The sequence below is a fragment of the Pezoporus flaviventris genome, unplaced genomic scaffold (assembly GCF_033815535.1).
Source record: "Pezoporus flaviventris isolate CSIRO_AGI_PZ_B2104156 unplaced genomic scaffold, CSIRO_AGI_Pfla_v1 ptg000036l, whole genome shotgun sequence".
NCBI lineage: Eukaryota > Metazoa > Chordata > Aves > Psittaciformes > Psittacidae > Pezoporus > Pezoporus flaviventris.
In genome coordinates, this window is record NW_026892584.1 from 13,079,168 (window position 1) to 13,105,211 (window position 26,044).

A 26,044-nucleotide genomic window follows, 5' to 3' on the forward strand; every position below is an offset into this window, starting at 1 on the left:
ATCCTAACGCCCAAATTCAAACTGTCTGATTAAAGACCTGTCACAGCTCAGCCTGGACACCATGAGCTAGACGGGAGTCCTGCTTTCTTATTTTCTTGCTTCGAAACACATGTATTTGCTTCCCCCACTCTTGCGTTCTTCCCTGGGCACTGCTGTCAGAGACAGATCCAGGTGACTTTCTCTGTGACCCAGGATGGCTGTTTCTTGGGGATTATATTATTCTGCAAATTGATAGAGGAATCTGGTTTCCAGGTGCAGGACATCTCAGTGCCCTACCACTGCCCAGAGCTTACTGCTGCTTCATAGAATCACAGAATGGTTTGGGTTGGAAGAGACCTCAAAGATCATCTAGTTCCAACCCCTTCCCCTAGACAAGGTTGCTCAAAGCCCCATCCTGCTTGGATTTGAGCACTTCCATGCATGGGGCAGCCACAGCTTCTCAGGGCAACCTGCACCAGTGTAATTTCTTCCTAGCATCTAAAATCTAAATCTACCCTCTGCCAGTTTAAAACCATTACCTATCTCATCAGTCCCTGATAAAGAGTTTCTCCTTATCTCTCCTGTAAGCCCTCACACCACTCAGCTTGACTTCATCAGCAAACTTGCTGGGGGTACACTCAATCCCACTGTCCTGTAAAAGGCCAACAGATTTGTCAGGCACAATTTGCCCTTGGTGAAGCCATGTTGGCCATCACAAATCACCTCTTTTTCTTTAGAGAGGATCTGCTCCATGATCGTGATGGGCACTGAGGTGAGACTTACAGGACTGTTTAAAGGCAAAGAGTGAATTTGGAAGTTAGGAGATAGGACCATGATGTGCTAATATTGCCTGAGTTTTCATTCTTCTGAGCCCAGTCAGGTTTTTTTTTTCCTTCCCCTTAAGCCAGAAAAATAGCTTCACCCCCTCCTATTTTGAGGCAAGAGCCATAATGTGGTAAGGACACTAAGCTGCACCCATTTGGGCAGTAGTTCTAAGAAACAAAACCATTATCAACAGAGACATGATCAAAGGCATTTGACGGTAACTCTTGAAAGGAGGAAAGACTTCGCTGCATGAGTCTTCCCATGAGGCATTACAAAGTGACCTCTGTTTGCTAGTGCTCACATAGCTACACAGGGCCAGATATTACCAGGGACAGCAGGAAGCAGAGAATAGAATCATAGAATAATTAGGGTTGGAAAGGACCTTAAGATCATCAAGTTCCAACCCCCTGCCATGGGCAGGGACACCTTATGCTAAATCATATCACCCAAGGCCTCGTCCAGCCTGGTCTTGAACACTGCCAGGGATGGAGCATTCACAGCCTCCCTGGGCAACCTATTCCAGTGCCTCACCACCCTAACAGGAAACAATTTCCTCCTTATATCCAATCTAAACTTCCCCTGTTTAAGTTTTAACCCGTTACCCCTTGTCCTATCCCTACAGTCTCTAATGAAGAGTCCCTCCCCAGCATCCCTACAGGCCCCCTTCAGATACTGGAAGGCTGCTATGAGGTCTCCACGCAGCCTTCTCTTCTGCAGGCTGAACAGCCCCAACTTCCTCACAGCCTGTCTTCATACGGGAGGTGCTCCCGTCCCCTGATCATCCTCATGGCCCTCCTCTGGACTTGTTCCAACAGTTCCATGTCCTTCTTATGTTGAGGACACCAGAACTGCACACAATACTCCAGGTGAGGTCTCACAAGAGCAGAGTAGAGGGGCAGGATCACCTCCTTCGACCTGCTGGTCACGCTCCTTTTGATGCACCCCAGGATACGGTTGGCTTTCTGGGCTGCAAGCGCACACTGCCGGCTCATGTTCATTTTCTCATCAACCAACACCCCTAAGTCCTTCTCCGCAGGGCTCCTCTGAATTTTTTCTCTGCCCAACCTGTAGCTGTGCCTGGGATTGCTCCGACCCAGGTGTCCTGATAGATCACAGACAGATTGTGCCTGATGTTACAAGGGCATGCAGGACATACACATGTAGAACTACTCACAACTCCCCATATTGAAGGGAACACACAGAAATTCCTGATGCACACAGATCAGGCACAGCCACCTCCACCAGTGGCAAGAGGCATTTTTTAGTCTCGTCTTTGCTTTCAACTGCTGCCTCTACTCTTGCATTAGTGGACAGTGCCTGTAACAAATAAAAAGTTATTCTGTGAAGTCCTACTAAACACAAGAGGCTGTTGAAAATCTATTTTAAAGCAGATACGAACACTGCTTATTCTTGCTTTTAAGGAAAAAAAAAACAAACAACAAAAGAAATGTCAGGAAGTTTCATCTCTGTACCACCATCTACCCCTATATTTTGGGGGGGGTTAAATTAAGGTTACATTGTATTTCTTGCCCACATGCTCTCTCTTCAAACAAAATTCCACCTGACAACTTGCAATCATTCTATTTATTTGAAGTCTCTCCTTTCAGTTCTTATTGCTTGATACACGATGTCTCCTTACCCACAGAAAAGGCTACAACTCTGCCATGCCCATATCCATCACCATGTACCCAACACCTAGCAAATCTACCAGATAAGCTACCTCCAGCTAATATCTGCACAAGCTTCAATTCTTGAATTACCCTTGGGGATTCTGCTATGTTTTTATACATATATATTTTGAAAAAAAAAAAACAAAACAAAACAACCATTGGACAATATCAATAGTTACTCCCTTCCCACTCTCCTTTTTAGGTTTTCCCGAACTCTACACTGATCTCATCTTCGTTACATCAGAGTTAACCCTGACGACCATATTCCTGCAACATTAGTTAACTTGCAGAAGTCAGGCTAAGGAGCTCTGCCAGTACCCAGCACTGAACATGCAACTAGAGACAACAGCACCAGCTCAAACAGTCGCTTGCGGCACAGAGCCACCGAAACTTCAGACATCACAGAAACAAGCAGAGGTGCTATGTGGGACATGCTACCAGAGGGCACAGGAGCAGCTCCCACAACACCCTTCTGTGCCTGTCATAATTCAGACACTGTTACAAACTGCACAAATATTTTAATGGTTTCAACAGTTGTAATTGAATCAAAGTGATTAGAAGTCTGAAATATGAAACCTTAATTAAGGTCAACAGCTTTAAACTTGGTTTCTATTTTTAGCTGTCATGCCTGAAAAAGGACTGACTCTCCCTGCTTAGGAACTATGAAAAGCTACCAATGATACACTAAAGTTCAGCATGCAAAGTTGCCAAAGATACATCACCATTCATTCAACTAAGTACTTACGTAATAAATTACACATTTATTCAATCTTCAATTTTTGCCATTTTTAGATGAATGAATGATGGTTTTCCTTTTTACTGAAGTTGGGGTGAGTTTTGTTTGCTTGTTTCTTTTCTTTTGTTGTGTTTTTTTCTGTTTAACTTTTACTTTATGTCAAGCTGTCCTTGAAGGAAAACTGAAAGCCAGTTAAAATCTGCAGAATCAGCATTTATTTGCTACCTAAAGTGCCCTAAACTTGATGGCTTACTGAGAGAAGAAAGTGGATTTAACAAACCTCACATTTAAAAGTTTGTGAAATAGTACAGTCTGCACTGCAAGAAAGAAAGTTGACTGGTTCTACCAGAGTGAAGAGAACAACTCGCCATCCTTCATTTAGTCTTTCTTCAGTCCCTCCCCAGCCCAAGCTACAGGGAATTCTCAACTCTCCATCAGTCTCACAACTTCACAAGTTACCTGTCATGGAACTGATATTGTTGTAAAACTTAAATGACAAATATTCTCCCTACACCTGCAGAACAGGCTACTGCTCTCACTGGTTATCCTGGCACAGCAGTGAACTCTTTTTTCCAAACAATTAAGCCATTGATTTCCTGTGGTTAGAGTACTTTCATTTTCCTTTAAAGCCCTAGCCAAACCTCCACTGATAAATACTTTTTCATTTAAGTGCTATTAAATGGTCAGGGAAAGTTTAAATTTTAATCAGATTTGTCATTATTTCAAACTTACCATTAAAGAGGTTTCTTTTCAGAGAATATATTTAATTTCATATTTACAATTATACACACACAAATTTGATTAAGACATAGCACTGGTTGCATACATTGATTTCAATGCTTCTCCAGTGACTCTGACCATGAAGCCATTCCAGGGCTTTGGGAAAAATAGAGTGCATTTAAAATATGACAGGTACCTTGCTTCTGAATTATATTCTCAATGGACATAGCCAATTGTCTCTCACTGTAAGCCTTGAAGCAGAGATCGTAGGTATTTTCTAAAGGAGTTATTCCATTTCCCAAAGAGCTGACACATCTCTTATATATCACAATATTGCATACATTTGTCCCTCTGCCATCTTTATGAGCACTATCCTTCCCACTCTGTAATGGGTATGGACCCAAGACATTATGATGAAGGCAACACCAGCAGTCTATTCCCTGCTCTCCAAGCTCTCTCTGGCAAGGGTAATGCAGCACTGCCTGGACTAACTGGTAGTTTACTAGCTAGGTCCAGAGTCACACCATACTCTTTCAGAGGCCCACCTAATATCACGGCATGACATTGAATCATAGCAACACTTTAAGTTGCCTTGGGATTATCCACAACACTTGACATCATGCAGCAAGATGGAAGTTACCTTCCCAAGGAGTCTGGTGCTGAGCTGGGAGATGAACCAAGTACCCCCATGCTCCAGGGAGCACCCAGCTCCACGGGGAGCAACAGCCAGGTAAATGCCATCCCATAAGCATGCCCTGAGCAAACACTCAGGAGCACCTGCATAGGATCAAGGTAGACCGGAAAAGCAGCCAGTGTAGGCAAAGGAAATTTTGGTGGCAACAACAGTTTACATGTCTTTTATTTCTACTGAATTAGCCAGGTGAAGCACTTCAGGACACAGCACTGAGTTCTCTAATGCTGCAATGTCTGAAAAACAGTCAGTCCACACACCCCCTCCTCCTTTAAATCTTTCCAGCTTTTCCTTTTAAGCTAGAAACTTAAAATTACTGTTATCTTAGTTTTGTTGCTGTCAATACACCAAGGCATTTGTTTTGATCACAGAAAATCTCTGAGGCAGTAAACTACCTCATACAAGTTTTATGTAATACACAGTATTTCTAGGGAGAAGACACACCTATCTTATCTTTGCCCTTTGCGGTAACTTCACAGAGTTAAAACAACACATTCCCAATTTTGAGGAAAGACTAGATTGTTGGCTCTCTTAAATCAAGTAAGTTTTTCATGTCAGGTTGTAGCAAATCACTCTGCTCTGATCTTCCATCTGGCCACAAGCCCCCACGCTGGCAGGGCAGTGTAGCATTGGCTGTGAGCACTTCGGCCAGCTATTAGAAAATAACACTGTTGCTGGCCCAGAATTAGTGCAGCCGTGGCAGGCACTTCGTGGCAACTGAAGAGCTGCTGCGCAGTAATTTAAGAGCACTAATGTTTGGCAATATGGTGTGAGCACTAAGTGGGTGAAGTAAAGCACAACTCAGGGGCCAGGATAGCCGCATTCACATTGTCCAAACAGTTCTTCACTTTGACAAGTGTTGCTCTAAGGAACTTTCTGACAGTCTTAACCACTGGGTTTCTCCACAGAATCATAGGCCCAAGTCCCCTTCTACCTGGGGTGAGCACTTGCATTCAGTTTGCTTCCAGCCAAACCCTTTCAGACATCCCACCCCCCCCACCCCCCCCCCGGCCATTCTTGCCACAGAGCATCCCCCAGGACTTCACAACCTGCTGCCCTAATCTTCTTAAGCTCTGCAAAAATTTGGATGCCCTGGGTAGCTCTCTCAAGCATACAGTCCCAGTGATAAGGCGAGAAGCCCATTACAGGATAACTGCACAGAATACATTGAAAATGCATTTGGAGTCTAAACAGGAGTCAAATTATCACCTTTCAGACAGAATCAGTAACAGTTTCCAACTCACACTTATTTGCAAAGTTCAGAAAGTATCATCTAAACCAGTACCTAGATACTAGGTATCGATACCAAAGATACTAAACAACTATACACATTGCTGGTACTTCAAACACCTTCACTCCAGCGAAAGTTTTAAGAAACATATTTAATGGGACCCACCTAGCACCACGAGGCCTCAGGATAACCCAATGAATCTCATGAAGAATCGATATAGCCTACTGCACTTGCTTGTGTAGAAATGAAGGTTGTCTTAAACCACTGCAAATATTTTTTAGTATTTTACAATCAGCTGAGAGACCCCAAATGGCTTCAGCATCAACACCTTTCAATTATTTAGAAGGTTTTTGGAAGTTTTATGCTGAGTCAGTTACAGTAAAGCCACATCACACCATACTGGTTAAAGCAACTCAACAGCAGATGCAGTTTATTACCTCCTCTCCTGATTCCTCTTCCACAGGCAAAGAAATTATCAGAAGGACTTGAGCCTTCACTTCTCTGCCCCTCAGTTATCACACACAATACAGAGGACATGCCAACTGATATGTTTTGAGACCAAAATCTGCCCTTTGACAGCAGAAATCATCCTTCAATACCTATTTGCTACATCTAGCTCAGGAAATTTCTGGTGTTGCTTGGGGCAAACTGAGCAGTACAGCATATAACTGATTACCTGCTTACACTTAAAAAAATAGGGGGAAACAGGAAAAAAAAAATATATATATATATACATGAAATCATGAAGAAAAAAAAAAAGCAAAGCTCCACAGAAGTCTACGACAAATTAGAAAGTCCAGCTTTGAGCTTTAAAAACGTATAGAAGACAAAAATCATCCATCTCCAGGAAAATCCAAATTTAAACAATTTCACTTTGATTGATAGTAGTTTTCTGCTGTCACACAAGAGTTGGTCAAGTAGATGAAATGCTACATGTGGAGACTAAACTTGCAGGGATAACAGCCGTTTACTGGCCACTAGTATTCTAACAACATTAATGCTAACCAGCATATTTCTCGTTAGCACCACGCTAGGGACCCAAGTCAATCACAACTGTAATGTCTATCTTTACCTCTCCCCAGCAGTTTCTGCCATCTGCCTTTGCTCTGCTGTCTCATCTTCAGCCTGGCACAGTCTAAAACCACTCTCTAGCTAACACTTCATATGCACGCTGTTATTCACTTTGTACAGCTAGTGCTCTACTCTCTTGCAAACACAGTGCTTGGCAGACACCCATCTATTATAACTAGCATGCACTACTCTAATAAAGACAAAACACCCCCAATCCAGAACCCAAAAGAAGGCAGGCTGCTTCCAGTAATGCCTGCTCATACAGCGCTGTAAGCATCACTGATGCACCAGGGTTGTCTGAAATCCGTGAGTTAGCTGATCCCTGCCTTGAGCAGGTGGCCAACCAAAGCACGCATTTGATTTTCAACTATGAGAACTGCTGCTGTTGCTACCTAGAGTAAGACTATACTTAAGAAATATGCTGCAGCTGTATCAAAACTTTGAAACACTTAAGGTATAAGTAAACTCCTGCTGTGAAGATAACATCCTCTTGCTTCTGGTCTGCTTTAACTTTAGGTAGTCCACGGGAGAATAAGGCAGAGGGATGATACCTCACAGCTGGATGGGAACAAGAGCCGAAAGTCAGCCACAGGAAGTCAAGCAAAGTCTAGAGCTGGCTAGAAGAAAATAATTCCTCTTTATGGGCAGGCTGTGAAGTATAAGCTGATAAAATTTGCTCATGTTCTACAGAGCATGAGAGAGGCTTAAGAAACACCATGTAAACTGAGAAATAAAAGTTTATTGTGTATGGCCTGTGCTTTCCATATGCCAATACCAGAATATTCTAAACAGTAAGCCAATTTCATCTCCTGTCAATGCAAATGTAGCCAGCAGTTCCACACTATCTCCTTTCTACACCTTAATCTCACAATGTAGATGACTCATATCAACCATTACCTCTTCCGCTTCACTTCCACTTTTCTGCAAATATTATTAAGAAACCTACAACTACATGACAGTTCCTATTAGGAACTGGTGATATTTCTTAACCACACAAACATACGCATAGCTGTGTCTGCCCTGCAGCCCTCCACCTGGAAGGAAATCCAACCACTGAGGAGGAAGAGTGTGGAAAGAGAGGAGGATGAGACTCCAACAATTTGGAAGCTCCTTCCCAGCAAAGAAAGCACAGATTACCCTAAAAGATGCATCTGTGCCAGTTCTATGCATTAACAAAGCTACCAGGGTCCTCAGGTTTCCCCTCAGCTCTTCACAGCCCTGCCATGCTTGTCTAGGACACAGGTTCTCAGATGGGGTGAAACGCATGACACTCTACCCAGATCCATGAAGCATGGCCAGTTTATACTGATTGATGATCTGGCTCAACATATCCAAGGAACTGACACACTCATCGGTTATCCTAAAAAGCAGGATATTACAGTAATTTGTGACAGCTGCTGTGCATAGCTTTTTAAAATTCTATCCTATGCCTTCAAATACAGCCAGCATTGGACATGTCCTTTACTAGGAAAAAAAACATCTGTAGTTCAGCACCCTGTACAGCCTAAGTGTTACTTGCCAGCATTTACAAAGCAGCAACACACAGCATAAAGGTTTTGCTAAGACAAATTCACATGTACTGATTTCAGTGAAAGTAAACCCAAAACCACCTTCATCTCCTCATTGACAAAGTCAAGCTTGACATCCTCCCTCCCTCCTCCATTAACCACCCAGTTCTCTTTTCTGACTTTATAGTGTTGCATTTCTCTCACTTTTAAAAGGCACACAAAGGCACAGCCTGAATTCATAAGGACAGAACAAAAAACAATTTCCCTAAACCTTCTGAAATGTCTCAAATCTAAATATTTAAAGACACCCCCTTATGCCCGTCTACACAAATACCTCTTTACAGTCCTCAAAGCGTCACTCCACCTTTGCATCTAATGTACCTAATGTACCATGCCCTTGCTGCTGTACTTACTGCAAAAGGGTTGGCACAAGAGAGCAGACGGGACAGGACAGGACGGCTTGGGCCCTTTCACCTCCGGTACATTTGTACAACATGTACTGCCCCTGCCTCTGGGCCGAGAGGTTGGGGGGAGATTTAAACAGAGGAGGCTGGGAGAAAAGAGAAACAATTTACCTCATTTACAGGTTTTCAGACCAGTGTCTCCAGTCACTTCTTACCGTTAGAGGTCAGGAAGGACTTTGGCTACTGACAGGCATTTTTCCCTCCTCCTCCCTCACCTGAGAAGTGATGATATTTGCCTGGACTTCATGACTTGAATTCACAAGTAAATGTCACACACATAAACAATTACAGCTCTACCTACAACAAATGAGGTATGTCCTGTTCATACTGGTGGTAACAGCTCTCTAGAGTAACATAAGAAATTCCCTCACAAAAACACCCCAGTGGTGTCCCAGACTTGTTTGCCTGACTCTTTGCCTTTTGAATTAATGGACTTGAATGTATATCAATATATGGAACCTTAGGCACATACAAGAAAGACGACTAGTGAAAATAATTCCTACAAACCCAATAATTCCTCTTAGAAATGCCTTCAACTGTGTCTGCAAGATAAATAAACTAACAGTCTACAGGCTGTGGGGAAGAAGAATTAAAAAAACAACCAACCATGGAAGGGAGATGCGTGAGTGGAAAAAGAATACAGCAAAACAAGCTGAAAAAGCCCTGCATTTATCCCCTCGTGGAAGCTATCTGGACAAACCCCAGGCCTGATGCCTTTTTGAGTAGAAGAATCAAACAAGCAAGAAAAAAAACAGGAGACTGAAGCCCATTGCCACTTTGTTATAGCACTGATGGAACACAGCAGGAGGACTCAGGACAGCTCTTCCCATTTTGTGCTCTGATAGCACTAAAACAACTTCACAAGACTAGTGCAATGCTCATGCCTCTGCTCCCTAATCCCCACTGTGGTAGCAACAGATACTGTAAAGGCATAAATCCTGTGCTATAAAGCTACGATTGCAAGACAGCATGCTACAAGGAAGAGAAATTGATTCTAATTACAGCTCTGATCCCTTTACTCCTGCACCTGCAAGAAAGTAAAGTTTAAGGAATCTGCTTTACCAGTCAAGCTTTTGCCATTGTATGCAAAAGCCACCCCACTTTGTACTCTGAACTAGCCATGCACTGTAGTATATTCTTCATCTCCCTACCCAGGAGCCTCTCAGTAGCTCTACCTGGCCATAATTTACATATAAACTTTTACAGAGACTATGACACACTTTTAAACTGGGAATGAAGTTACCAAATTAAAAAATTTGAGGACAACTTTTATAACCTCCCAGTTGGCATTTACTGCATCATGTTAAAAAAAACATAATGTGCTTCTTCAGTCTTTTCCTTGGTTAGAGGCTTTGTTAAGAGTACCAGTACACATATACGCACCCTGAGTCACCAACTGGAGACACTTCATATGCCTCAGTTCTACCCTTATGTCAACAACTCCAGTTTAAAAGCCAGAGCAAAGGCAGAGAGAACATAAAAACCAAATTCATAAAGTTCCTCTCATCTCTTACATGCCAAATGGAACAATATTTACACTGGTCAGCTGCATCTGTCAGGGAATTAATACAAAAGTGAGCATTGTTTTGGCCAATTTATTGAATAACAAGGATATTTTATGAGCAAACACTTCCCCTACCCTATTAGTCACATCCATCTAACCACTGTGCCAGTAAAGATGCACAAAAATATTCTCTTCAATAAGGAGAGTCAGAGGAATGAAACAAAGGGTTGCAATGGTGTCAGAAATAGTCCTTTCAGAAGAGCATCAATACGTTTAAATAAAGATACTAGTTTAACAAGAGCAAATATATTACAGTACTTCTCCTCAGATAAGAAATAAGCAGTGTTTAGTCAGGTAGTCAGTTTGCCCTGGTGGAAGCATTTCAATTACTGAAAAATAACATTTCACATAAAAAGCTTTCCAGTTTCATAGTCACCACAGTTATTATCCCAGAATAAGAATGCCTGATACTGGTATCGTTTGTACTTCTACAAGAAGTTAGAATAGTACATTTATACTACTCCAACAGGGATAGCAAATGTTATAATCAATTTAGCAAAGTATTTGCCCTCCCCCTTCATCACAGATGCAATCACCGTCACATACTGTGGGATAGTCCCATTTCAAGGCAAGGGAATGCTGAACAGTGTGGATGTGAAGAGCTGGATTCCACAAAGGGAACAGCCACTGGGGAAGAGAATAAAGTGCGTTTTACCCTCTAGTTCTCATTTTCTTTTCAAGGAGCATGCAACTTTTGTGGATCTTGCTACTGGGCACATTTTGTAAGGCAGAAAGTAACTCCATTATAGATTTATCTCTCTCTTCTGCTAACACTTCCTTTGTAAGATCAGCAAGTAAAGTTTCCATAAGGTCAAAATTGGCTTTTCACCCTCTAGAGACTGAACTGGTCTTTTCAAGCAGTTTAATAGCCTTTATCTCCTGAAAACATTTCAGTTCTGTGGGTGGCTCGTCTGATTCCCCTTGCATTGTAAGTGTATCTGCAAGCCCTGCAGACAGCATCAGGCACACATTATACAGTATAGCCACCAAGTGACATTTTTCTGTTGAATACCCATAGATTAAAGGAGCACATGCCTCGGATAACATCTACCCTCTACACCTATCAAAACTAAGGAGACTTTGGACCAGCTCATAAGTTGGCTTGGCCAATTCTGTGACATGCAGCTTCAGCTTTGCTCCCCCTTTAGATGCATTATAGCATATTTTCCAAGCCTGTTAGCTGTCAGCACCTTCTTCCAAGCAGAGCTAACCCTGCTCAGAAATACTAGAAAGGTTCTCAAGTGAACAAAACATTCACCTCAGGAGAAGTTCTGGATGTCCAGCAATTAAAGACATTCACTGGATTACAGGGTATCTGTTCTGTACGTGTGTGCAACATGGTCCAGGGAGACCACCTTCTGACACAGACCAGTCCTATGTCCACAGTACTTCAGTTATTCTACGTGAAGCAGTGAAGCAAGCAGGCACCACAGTGTGGAAATGTGAACTGCTACTGTGCGTGCTCATGTGTATACACACACATTATTAAAATCTCTTTTTTATTACAGGTACTACACAGAAGATCAGCATCAGGAAAAAATACGACTCCTTCACACAAGGCACCGTACCTGTTCACCTTTAATATGTGTGGGTTAGTTTATATCTCCCTCAGCCACAAGCTATGATATTTGTACATCCTAGTCTTTACTGCAGATTTTCTCACCTGTGAGGCATGGGTTCTTATCCTTACGAAGACCAGATAATATAGATATACTGATACATTCATATTGGCTCAAGGTTCAGCTTCAGAGTAGACAACCACACTTATTACTTACTCTGCCTCCAATGCTGGTTTGCCACACTAGTTTTGCTGGTACAAACTCAATCATCTAAGCAACCAACATACCACATACTCCAGCAAGCTCAGTTGTTCTTGGGTACAGCTAAGAGTGCAGAGACACAACCAGAAAAGGCTGGGTCTGAGGCTGTTACATGGTCACTTTAACCAACATATAGGTTGCTGCTGAAAGGCAACCTGGCTCACACTCTCCTCCACCTACCTGCTCTTCACCTGTCTCCTCTCTCACATTGACACCAGCATTCAGAATCAGCTGCAAAGTTTAAAACCCTGGGAAAAAAAAACCTAAATCTGGCATAAGGAATACAGTGAGAAACAGCCATAGGCAAGAGGAAATCAGGACAATTCCTTTCTGCAGTACCCTAGACATATATTGCAAAAGCATTTTAAGTTCATTACAAAAACTAATCCCTGGAGCTACAATGCAAGCTACATTTTCAAGTGTCACTCAATGAGTCCTAGACAGAGTATACATGAAATTTCAAATAGGCTTTATGCCTGGTTTAACACTCCTACACTTTATATAACAAAGGAAAATAATCACAATCGCCAATATATAAAGGTCACAACCCAAACATGCAAACATAAGACTGTTATACAAGTATTCAGTGAAGAGAACTGTTTTGGTTTAACCAGCAGGCAGCTAAACACCACACAAGCTGTCCGCTCACTCCCCTGCAGTGGGATGGGGGAGAGAATCAGGGCAGGGAGGGGGGAAGATAAAACTCATAGATTTAGATAAAGACAGTTTAACGGGACAGAAAAGGAAGGAAAAATAATAATAATAAAAGAGTACACAGAATAAGTGTTGTACAATGCAGCTGCTCACTACCCACTGACCAATGCCCAGCTAGTCCCCAGGCAGTGGGCTGCCACCCTACCCTGACCAGTTCCACCTCCCAGGTTGTTTTGTTCAGCATGCTGTTCTGTGGGGTATGCGATATCCCTTTGGTCAGTTGGGGTCAGCTGTCTCAGCTGTGCCCCCTCCCATCTTCTGCACTCCCAGCCTACTCACTAGCAGAGCAGTGCATGAAGCTGAAAGTCTCTGACTTAGTGTAAGCACTGCTCATAACAATGTGATCAACATCATTCTCATCCTAAACCAAAACATGGCAGTAAGCCAGATACTAGGAAAGAAGTTAACTCTTACCACAGCCAAAACCATGAAAACAACTAACTTACTAACTGAACTGTAAGTCAAAGCATTAGTTCAAAGTTGATGCTAGACTGTGTTTTGGTGTTGTCATTGCGACTACTTGAGACCTCAAAAAAGAAAAAAATCATGTGTGCACTCAAACTCTGTCTTCAGGAATTTGTCAAACATCTGTGAACAGATTAACAAAAATTAGAGATCAAGCTTTTCACCTGCCAGCCCTAGCAGCATCCCTTTCAATCAACAGCAATAAACATTAAACACAGAGCACCTGCAAATTAATGGCCTAATCATGTTTAATTCCTGGCATTTATGATAATAACATGATCTTGATGGACTCATTTAGCATTAATAGTGCCACTGGCCATTAATTCAGCTACAAATTTCCCTTTGCACCTTAAACATACTAATTGAAAATTAAAATCTTGAAATATTACTGACCTACATGAAATCTTACAACAGAACTGTAAGAAAATGGACTTTCTGGTAAAGAAAGGGAATAACACGAAAATTTTGTTTCACCTGAGCCTTAAAATACCACACAGAATAAGGAGGGGGAAAAAAAAAAAAAACAAAACCAACAAAACACCAAAAAAAGGAAAGTAAAAAAAAAAAAAAGCAAGCTGAAGTAAAATGGGAGAAAAGTGCATGTCTTCAATTCTTCAATTAATCCCCAAAATGAGGAAGCCCTTGGAAGGCTCTGAATAGGATATGTAACCTGGGTTCAACTTTTGCGGTCTTCACTTCCATTAATAATTCAATCATTGTATGCGGTGCACAGATGTGCTGCGTGGCTTCCAGGATCCTACACATGAGCTGCCAGAAGGAAAACTGAAATCTGTATCCATACATGGAAATTATACTCTCTGTGATCTCTTTGCTGTCTAACTCCTTCTGGCACCACAAAGCCAAGAACCCCACCAACCCAGGCCCTTCACAAATCACACCACTAATTCCTTAGTTACTTTCTTCACAGTGTACTCATATAGCGTGGATAAGTTATGCCTCCTTTTCCCCATCTTTTTTCTGCTTAAACTGTACATTGTTTCGGGGAAGGGACTGGCCCTTCTACCTGTGGCCGTTCAGACCTGCTAAGAACTCTTGCAATTCAAACGATGAGAACTTAAAGGCCAAAAAAAAAAAAAAAAAAGAATGAGAAGTCTAACAGACAGTTTATCAGCTCTACATGGCTGATGGAGCTTATTGCTGGGCTCACAAGTGTTCCCAGAAGGGGCAATTCATCGATTAAATCCAAAACACTAATAACTCCAGAGCAAACACAGCACAACCATGGTCCATCCAGTGCCCAAGCAACCCTTCTGGCAGGAGTCCACTCCTCCAGCTGATACCTGCATCTCATTTCTTAGGTTAAAACATAGAAGTGACTTACTCTTAAAGGTAGGACACATACTATTAAACTTAACTCATCAAATCCATTCCATGCCAAGAAAAATTGCTTACTACAAGGTCAGCTGAGGATACGTAGCACCTTGCAGGTAGATCTGGGCCTTGCTGTGTCTGACTGAGACAGACTGTGCTATCTGTGTCTGACCGACACAGAAAATCATCAGTCTTTCTTCAGCTCTGCCTACCACTTCTTCCGTAACACAGGAAGATTTCTGAGAAGAGGGGTGAAGAGGTTAGATTTTGACACACCAGATCAAAGACTCTGATAACTGGAAACAGCAAATTAAATTCATTTGGTACAATTTTATGCAGCTGGTGAATGAAATTTTCTTTCAAATGCAGTTTGGATAGTAAGTCTTGAAAATGAATTCTGCTGCTTTTTGTGCTGGTACAAGAGGAAGGGATTGTTCTTTTTCTAAAGCTTCACTATATCTTCCTTTCTATTGCTATAGATTGCTGATGCCAAAAGGTGGGTTCAGACTCTCCAGTTAACATATGCAGAAAAGAAAAAGAGAAATCATTTTTACTAAGCTGACATCAGTTGTGCAAAAGAGTAAATGAGATACTTCCGATAGAGACCTTTTTTTTCTTTAACCAGGTCCAACGTCTCAGCTCAGAATTACAGACAACCCCAAACTACACCTCTGGCATGTTAAGGGCAAGAATTTGTGATTCAAGCAAACAAGATTTTAGGGGACCTAGAGAACTGGAATAGTACAAGATACTTTTTCAGATTACATCCTGCTACAGCCATTGTGCATGAAGTGCTCCAAGTATATCACAAGGAAATACTTGTCCCTGTTGATGACCTTTTACATGTGGCTTTGATTTTCTCCCCCACATCTTAATAGAGCCTGAAGAATACAAATCAGCTTCTCACAAGCTTATTTGTGTGTTGAGTATTTCAAGCTCTAGATACCTCACACTTTAAATACAGCAAAATGAGTTGAGTGCTGTCATCTCACTTAACTTTGCTGACTGTGGAAAAATATCCTAGAAACCCATTTCCTAGCTCAGCTTAATTCATCTTCCCAGCATGGCCATGCAACAGCAGAACAGTGTGGCAGTGACAGGCACTGATGCACTGGCTTTTAATGTTGTTTTCATGTATCTTGTTGAGTACAGCCATGACAGAGGCATTTATTATTCCTTCTCCTCCTAGCTTGTACCAAAACACAAACAAACAAGGTCTCCTCTGTAAGATCAGTAAAAAGCAGTTAGTTTATCACCTTAAACCAACATGAAGTATCTTTACTCAATTCTTATTTTTAAAATGCAAACCTGGTTTTAAATTTAAGAATATTTTTGTTTTTAAAGGAATTTATGTTACAGCCTGATTTTTCCATACTTTATTTACGACATTCAATAACCTTTCAAGTACTGCAGAGAATGATGCCTGCCCCAAATTTTAGTGTTAGAAGGTTCTTTTTGAAGTTGCACTCATAATAGAGCTTTGACTTTTGAGGTTAACTGAAGCTTTATAAATATAGCACAGTGTCAAATACTGCTTTCAGTAAGTACCAAAGAGCGAATGTTCTTATTTGCATTTTCCCCAAATGTCAATACTTCACATGAAAAATAGAGTTGAAAAAACAGGACAGTTTGTTTCTCTGTCCTGCTCTACAGCTACAAACAAGGTGGAAAAGTCAGAAATTTACTTCTTCTAGAAGCCTAAGTGTCATAGGACCTGTCTTTTATTTAAATTAGTGCCTAGCTGCATCCTTTAATGTCAAAATATTTTTTGTAAGTCAAGCTCCCAGTGACCAGAAACAATCACCTTGCAATGGCTCTGTTTAAAAATTTAATGCTATACGCAGAAGACATTCAATCTTCCTCCCAGACCCCTTTTCCTAACCTGCATTCAAAATCTGAAAGAAGAAGGGCACAAGGAAAACAGGTTACAGTGAAATTAAAATTAAAGTACTATATGGGTGTCATTTCAGTTTCTATTCACATATATTTAAATTCCCAGTAATCAATTTGGCTATAGCAACCAACAGCAAAGCTAATTAATACACACACACCCATGCACCACAAGATTTAAAAGGGATGTTGAAGCTTTTTATTTGCCAACACAGATGATAGTCACCATCAGGGATCTGTCTCTCTAGTTCGAATCATTATCCCCAGCTCCACACTACACCCATGCGTTTCACATTAAAACTAAGGACAACCAAGGGTACTTGAAGGATCAGACACAGTTATCTTTTTCAAATCATGCACTCATACCATGGTTGCATAACTAGGTACAAATGGACCTCTGCTTCTTTGAAATATCCCTGCTGTTAGCTGCTGCTAACATCTGACAGCATTCCCAAGCTGGACACCAAGAGATGAGGAAACAAATGCAACATCTCAAAATAATAAGGATGAAGTGTAATCTGTAAGTCTCCAAGACTGGAAATACAGAGGACTATGGTAGGTGAGCTGGCTCACACCCTGAAAGGAGGTTGGCTTTGTCAGACACCAGTGATTTGGCAACCGCTGTTTGTTAGCACAGACCTTCACTAGTTCGGGATTGTTGCTGACCTATTGAGAAGTACTTAATGAGCACCACATGTTCCCCAAGTCTGCTGGGATGTAACCTAGCACAACAGAAAAACAAGAGCTACAGAGACAGCTTAATAAAATGGCAGTACAAGCATTTTGGTTTTATGTGTCTTGCAGTAAACCATGCAGTGACCCACGCTCTCTGCCAGCTTTGGAGATCTTCTGCCATGAATGTGACTGATAGCCTTGCCAACAGTAAATCTATCACCCCAGCTGGGACGAAACACTTCCATCTTTACAGCTGGAGCCCTGATCTGCAGCTGGATTAAGATATACAAATCTCTGGTGTTGCAGGCCATAGGATTTTGGAGCATACTGTGAACATATTATGCAGTTGTGTCTAAAAACATCATCAACATGAAGACAGGTACCATAAAAGGACGAGGGGGGTGGGGGGGAGGGGGGGGCATTTTCAAAATGTATTTAGGGACTGAAAAATGAACCCCAATTTAAGAGTTTTCAAATCAGACTTTAAAATAAATTTAACATTCAAGGAAAGCAAGCATCCTACACGTTAGTTCACAGAGAAAGTTAGCAGCAGAGCTCAAAGTCTCCTCAGCCCCACAAGCCACCATTCTCACTGCTACAGCTGCAGTTATGCAAAAGATATACACAGCCATATGTATTTACAGCATTACACAATAAACCAACATAAAAACCAATGCTAGGTTATATTGTGGGAAGTGTCATCCAGATGGCAGAAAGATCTTGAGTTATTGCTGCAGGCAGCCAAGAAAAAGACCCTGGATGAAGGGATGCTGCACTGGCAGGCAGATGAACCAGAACAGCAGCTCTGATCAGCAAGACCAGTCTTTTCAGTAAGGTTCTGATGTGGTAGAGATGAGGTACTAGAGACAGCCTGCAGTATCCCAGCAGCACACTTCTGGGTTGACCCTGGCTGGATGCCAGGTACCCAATAAAGCTGCTCTATGACTCCTCCTCAACCAAACAGAGGAGAGAAATATAACAAAAAGCTCGTGGATCGAGATAAGGAAAGGGGATCACTCCGCAATTACCATCATGGCCAAAACACTCAACATAGGGAAAATTTATCTAATTTATTACCATCAGAGTAGGATAACGAGAAATAAAACCAAATCTTAAAAGCAACTTCCCACTCTCCCACACCCATTTTCTTTACCTCCCCCTGATCAGCAGCAGAGGGGCAGGGGAACAAGGGTTGCAGTCTATTCATCACACATTGTTTCTGTCACTCCTTCCTCCTCAGGGCAAGGACTCTTCACACTCTTCTGCTGCTCCAATGGGAGACAGTTCTCCACAAACTTCTCCAATGAGAATCCTTCCCACAGGGCTGCAGTTCTTCATGTATTGCTCAAGCATGGGTCCCTTCATGGGGTGCAGTCCTTCAGGGACAGACTACTCCAGCAGGGTCCCTTCAAGGGCTGCAGTCCTTCAGGAACAGACTGTTCCAGCATGGGACCCTTCATGGCTTGTAGTTCATCAGGAACAGACTGCTCCAGCATAGGTCCCCCACAGGGTCACAAGTTCTGCAGCAAATCTGCTCCAGCATGGGCTCCTCTTTCCATTGGTCTTGCCAGGAGCCTCCTCCAGCACGGGCTCCTCTTTCCATTGGTCTTGCCAGGAGCCTCCTCCAGCACAGGCTTTCCACAGGGTCACAGCCTCCTTTGGACATCCCCCTGCTCCAGCATGGGGTCCTCCACAGGCTGCAGGTGGAGATCTGCTCCACCATGGATCTCCATGGGCTGCAGGGCACAGCCTGCCTCACCATGGGCTGCATCATGGGCTGCAGGGGAATTGCTGCTCCAGCACCTTGAGCACCTCCTCCCCTTCTCCTTCACTGACCTTGGTATCTGCAGAGCTGTTTCTCTCAGGTATTCTCTCTTCAACTGCAGTTGCTGCTGCACAGTAACCCTTTCCCCTTCTTAAATATGTTATCCCAGAGGTGCTATGACCTTCACTGATGGGCTCGGCCTTGGCCAGCAGTGGCCCTTCTTGGAGCTGCTTGCCATTGGCTTTTACCAGACATAGTGGAAGCTTCTAGCAGCTTCTCATAGAAGCCACCCCCCACTACCAAAACCTTGCTACACAAGCCCAATATACCAGGATCTGAAATCAAGATACCTCTGCTGAATAGTTCAAGACAGAAGGAAGCAGATTCAACTGGGGGGCAGGTGGGAGGCAGGGGGAAAGAAAAAAAAAAGTTGAATTGACCTTTTTCAACCAGAAAGGCTACAGCAAACACGGGAATTATTGGGCAGCAGGATCTGAACAGCTCTCCTCCTATGCAGTGGTGTGCTATCGGAGAAAGTAGTATCGCTGCACATGTATCAAACCAACTTGTTGATCTATGTCTCAGGAACAGCAATAGCTACAAATACCTGACATTATGCAGAAATCAGCTGAGAATTTATTGGAATACCACATCACCCTTAAAATACAAATATCTACTCAAAAATCAGCGGATCTGACTGACCTTGCTCAGCATTCCCATAACCCCTTTTCCTCCACTGACCCACATTTACAGCCCCCTTGCAATCCCAGACATTATTCCAGCCTCGCTCCTCACCATACTGTAGAATTGCTTGCCTTCACAATTGAGTAACAGAGCTCCCAAGACCTCATTGATACAGTGCAAGTCTAAGTGGCATAGCGTCCTTTCAGTGCCAGAATTTAACCCCACCTTTCACAACAACTTGGGTACAAGTGCAGTGGTCCCACTATAAGCTCCTTCCAGGGCCTAATGCAAAGCTCAGCAGAGACACAGGTCAATGGAAAGTTCCAGTTGATTCGGGCACTTTTATATTTTCTTTTTTTTTTTCCCCAAAGCTGTAGAAATAAACTGTCACCAACTCTGAAAAAGTCCCAGTTTTGGATACTAGAGATAAGAACCGTTCTGCAATAACAGCAGTGGGGAAATGAATACACTGCATTATCTCAAGAGAGAGACCAAGAACTTCAGAAATAGGCTACAACATCACTAAATACAGCCTCCAAAGGTCCCTCCTTTAATTATCTGGTGTATACTTTAGACAAGGAATGCATTATTTTTTACTGCTGGCTGGCTGAGGGCAATTTCATTTTCTATACAGAGCACCCATAAAACATGATGGAGCAAATGTCAGGAACAAAATAAGTGTATGGTACAAAATTCGGAGACAATTCTTCTCCAGCAATCATTTCATCATTTGCAGGGTTTTACTGCATTGGGTCAATAGCCTTTTTTATTATGCAAACAGAGCCCTGAAAAATGCAAAAAAGAAGAAATAAACACTGGGAAAAAGTAACAACCTAACTGGTTCTCAAAACAAAATTTAATTGGTAGATTAGCTTTCTCAAGGAGATTTATCACATGCACTGCTTCCACTTGACACTGAGGTCCTTAGCATTTCCACTTAGAAATAAAAGTTCACACTGTAGGCTGCAAGTGGAGATCCTTCACCCTATATACTAAATTAGTAAGTTTGCTAAAATTTCCTCCATGATGTTAAGTGACATCATGCTCATAATTCACCAAAGGATAAAAAAGTAATTTGGCAATAAGAAACACTGGAGACAGCCTCTAACATGAGATGCAGCTTCCCTAGAGCAATGGACCAGTTCCCAGCTATCACACCAAACCTTGTTACACTCACTGCTTGCCATGCAGTATTTTTTGCATATTTATTCCAGCAACCTCTTTCAAAGCTTGCTGGAGCTAATGGGCTTCAAAAATCAGGCTCTAAAATGGAGTCAGGTCCTAAAATGAGCAGCCCATAAGCAAGTTATTCAAAGAAAACACACAGTGGGAAAGAAATGCATCAGCTTTTTATTCTGCTTGAAACTTAAGAGCTCTTTCCCTCTACCACTGAGCTATCATCACAACAGGACTGATTTCAGCTCTGAACCACGAAGGAACATTTCTGAGTAATCTCAGTGTGCGTGCTGGATTTCAAGGATAAATTAGTGCACTTTTTTGCACTAGCTCTGCCCTCCATCTCCACTGTTATTCAGTTAGCAGCCAAGAAACAGAGAGATACAAACACTAAGGTGAATCCCTTCCCCTAAAATACACATCTATTTACAATCATGTTTCCATTGGCAGAAGAAAGTGAGGTTGTAATTGTGTGCAAGCTGTATGGTGTTATAGATGAGTGTAAGTATATTTTAACATTTAAGTAACCTCTCATTTATACAAGCTTTGTTTGAAAAAGAGATTTTCTCAAAGAATGGAGGGCAGAATCACATCTTTGCAACAGGATTACAAAATACTACAAGCCCTCTGTGTCCAAAACAATTATTCTGAGACTATCATACATCTACGCAACTGAGGGTCAGATTTAAAACTGGGACCCATTTGCATTTACACAATTACAGTCAGCATTCCATAGCTGCAATAAATATACCTACAGAAACATGGACAGAAGGCAGAGACTCCAGATCTTGTTCAAGTCCTGAATGCTGAACAACAGGCTCCAAGGATTTGCAAATTTACTGAGGAGATTAAAGACACACTGACACCTAAATGGATTTTCAAAAGCACCTAAGCAAGTTAAAAGCCTTTGAAAATTTTACTACGCATCTGTTCACATCTTTAGAAACTTAAACACATTTGAAATCCAACCCCAAGAGCATATTAAAGGCAAATTCAATCTGGGGAATTTAACAAGCATACTAGACCTCATGTTCTCCAAAAATGGTGTTTATTCACACTTGTCTTAGTTGACGAAAGCTTTTTAGATGTCTCTTCTAGACTGCTTGGCATGAGAAAACAGGAAAAATTGTGCATGTGAATGAGTGATGAATTGAAGAACAAGAAAGGACAGGTCGGTCTAGGGGACACCATGCTTAGCAGGGGTTTAGATGAAATGCAATCATGCAACATGACTTGGCCATTTTCCCACGCTGAGCCACAGTCTTCCCAACATTTTTCAGCATAGTGAGTTCACATGCTTTTTGGGACAGAGAATCTCTCTCACTATATACCCACGCAGAGGCTAGTCCATAGCCATCGTGACTTCTACCAATACCTCTAAGCACTGTTTTAATTCACATACACACAACCTGATTATGGCTCTCAAACACACACACACCCACACACACTCAGCTCTAGACCCATTGTCTGTCAGGAATCTGGTTAACCACATAATATTTAGAACAACCCTGAGTCCACCACTGTCTATGGTTTTTCCGTTTATGTCTGTGTACAAACACCATTTTTCAAAGTAAAGAGTCCTTAAACACCTCACACAAGTTTAAACATGTTTTCACATCCCTTTGTTTACATATACACAGATAATTTTTATATATATATTTAATATATAGAGACTAGAAGAATGCAAGCAGCAGGCTTTTGGGTATGTAATCGGCATTTTATAAAGGTCACCTTTTCACGCAGAAAGACAGACTAGTAAAGGTTAATTAAATTAAATACTACTTTTATCCAAACTCTCCAAAGCAAGGACTTTAATAATATCCTTAAACAACACAGCCAGCATTTTCAAAATAACTTGGAGGACGTGATCTTGGAGCGAGACAGAGAAAAGCAACTGCAATATCTGAAGGGGGCCTACAAGGATGCTGAAGACGGACTCTTCATCAGGGACTGAGCCTTGGGCAAGATGGTGTAGTGTGAAGTGTCCCTGCCCATGGCACTTCTAGTTAGAACTAGATGATCTTAAGGTCCTTTCCAACCCTAACCATTCTATGATTGTGTAATTTCTCAATTCTCTTAGAAAAGTTTGTCACGAGTTTTGTTTGGTTCAGTTGCTTGGGTTTTTTTAATAATAATGAAAAAGAAAAATGACAGGAGTATTCTACTGCTTCTGAGCTTCTGCTTTTACTATTCCAAGTCTTGCGTGTGACAATAACTGTTCACAGTTTAGCCTATACAGGCCTTCAGATGGCAATGACAACCTTTAGTCAGGACCTTTGTGCTGATGTATGATAGCACAAACCTAGCAGAAGAAATCCTGTAGTAATAAGCCAGCCAAAATCCTGTCAAAGGCCAAAGTAATTTCAACCATTACATTTCTGAGTGCTTGCTGTGAACACGCAACAAAAGAGACACAGGGGGAAGCATGTGGGAGCTTATCGCCCTCCTTAATTCAGGACAATGCATAACACAAGCATCCCAGCTGCATTATGGTACTCTATCCTGTACATGTCTGTTTAGGTTCCAGGGTTGTCGCTGACTCTGCAGAGACCGTTGTTATTCCTGTGAACTAACATGAAGAAGAGAGGGAAGAAAAACTGGGGAAAGCCCTGCAGTGGGATCTGCTTCTGCCAGCCAGCAAAAGCAGGATTAGCCCTCCTGGTAGTAAAAGACAAATGGTTACACAGTTCCCAGCTGAAAAGGTTACAAAACACTACCACTTCCCCCATGTCCTACAAATCACATGCTACAACTTAACACCAGACAGCTATAATGTTTAGTCAAGCTTTGTTACACAGGACTAATTCTGATCTGCTTGCTATCATGAGATCTGCAAAACCACACAAGGAGACAGTGCCTTGCACTGGCATCAGGACAAGAAGAGAATCTACAAACGTGGCTTTTCAACCCTGCTGTTTAAACATGTTGTTCACAGAAACAGAATGAAAGAAAGGTGACAGCCCAGCGCAAAACAGAGAACTCATCATTCTGCAGGAAATAATGTTTCAAAGGTTCCTGCTCTGGACAAACCTGACAGATAACCTACAAGAAAAAGAAAGAGCAATAAGCAGCCTCCTGCTTCAGGGTAGCTTCTCCATCTCACAGTGCCGGGTCAATCTGTAGAGACGCAATGGCTGAGATGGCTGGTGAGCCAGGGAAACAACGTTCCCCTCTTCCGATTTGCTTATGAATAGCACACATCAGGGTCTGGTTTAATGAGAAACATCGGAGGAGTCGGGGGAAGAGCCACTGCCTTTAACCACATAGAGAAACACTGGTAAGAAATTGTGTTCACAGATACACAGCTTTTCCCACCTAATAAACAGGCAAAAAGCCCGTAAGAGTCTATGCTCTTTACATAGAGCTCAAATAATTTAAATTGTTACAGCAGCACGGTTAAAAATAGACTACTTATAAGTAACAATTCCCTACCAGATTTCATTAGCAGCAGACATACCAGTAGAATCAGGTATCCACCTTCCAGACCAATTAAAGCAATTAAAAATTTTGCTCCTGCAAAGAACTACATCATCGCTTGGAGTCATACCACCCTCTGCACATCAATCCAGTGTAGGCCAGATCCTATTGTATGATTACTGGGAGGTTACTGATTTCTTTGGGAAACTGCCAATTTCTACCAAAATGACAGCCAGAGAAACCTTGAATTTCCCATGTTGCTGTGAACATTTCTGTCCTCCCAGTAGCTCTACATATTTAATTAGATCCCTCAGTGTGGTGAATGAATTCACTGCAACTATACGCAGCCAAGACACCAACGTCTGCTCCTGTTCTCAACGAGGGACAACGTGTTCGAAACGTGTTCCCTAGGACCTGCCCTTCCTCCAATGCTGCAATGCTCTTTTCAGCCTGGTGTGCTCTATCAGAGAGCTTTCTGGCACATGACAGATTCCTTGCAAACGAGGCAGGGTAGGGGGAGGATCAGAAATAATCTGTGTATCTCCCAACATACCACATGCACACATATAAATCTTCATAAATACCTTGTGATTTGCAATGAGTGGAAGATGATTCATTACGCTAGTTGGTCAGATCAGGTAGAGAGAGGAACATGACACACAGAGATAGCGTCTTTGAGCTCTGCCCAGCTCAAAGCCTTCAGCTATGGGTCAGTAAGCCTGACAAAACTATATAACTTCATTATCAGGCACTGATTCCTTAAAGTATATTTCCCACAATTTATAAAAGGTGAACGTGCTTTTGCTAGGAAAGTTGAACCAGATGATCCTTGAGGTCCGTTCCAACCTGGTATTCCATGATCCACAGTGAAAATATAGTCACCTTTAAGAAGAAGTTGGATTACTACATTAGATCAGGCTGCATATACACTATAATAAAGGTTTAGTTTTATACGATAAGAACCAAGATTATTTAGAAGTAGAAATCCTCCCCTAGTATTTTCAGATACATATGTCAGTAATAAAATACAATACATACATTCATAAGTTCACATTTGTATTACCTTTCACATCCCTGTGCACATTTGACAGTTTCTTCACTTGCCTGGAAAAGTTAACTTCAGACTTTTCTCTCCTGAAGAAATAAAATTATTTTGAAGGATCCTTGTCAGAAGCTAAGGATGAGAATCCTTGTTATTCCTATTAATTTCCCTGGTGCTTGTCTTCTTGGAAGTTCTCTCCAGAAAAGTACAGAGACAGCACAATCTCTGTAGTTTTAGGCAAACAATGTTTCCTCAAAAATAAGGTGGTAAAAAGAATACCTGACTAACCCAAAACCATTCATGCTTTTAAGTAAAATTTGTCAGGCTTTTTTGGCTTGGAAAAACAAACAAATAAACAATCAATCAATCTCTGGGCAGCTGTCGTGGTTTAAGCCCTGTTGGCAAGTCAGCCACGCAGTTTCTACTACCCACCCCCCTCTTTCTTCCCTTCCACCCCCACCCTCCCCCCCCCATGGAGGCGGAGGAGAATCGAAAGAATGTAACTCCCATGGGCTGAGATAAGAACAGTTTAGTAACTAAGGTATAACACAAATCACTGCTGCTGCCACCAATAATAATAATGATAAGAGAAATAACAAGGGAAG

General features: G+C 42.0%; 1 protein-coding gene across 2 annotated transcripts in view; it reads right to left on the minus strand.

Annotated features, from left to right (window-relative positions):
* TSPAN4 (tetraspanin 4) overlaps positions 1 to 26,044 on the minus strand; it is a 488,804-nt gene that overhangs the window by 416,945 nt on the left and 45,815 nt on the right. Inside the window, exon 1 of one of the 2 annotated variants that reach the window (XM_061463179.1) lies at positions 25,461 to 25,484. The exons of the other annotated variant lie outside the window; for it this stretch is intronic. The gene's annotated coding sequence lies outside the window, so the exon portion shown is untranslated. Of the gene's footprint in view, positions 1 to 25,460; positions 25,485 to 26,044 lie in introns of those variants that run through there. 2 annotated transcript variants of the gene reach the window in all.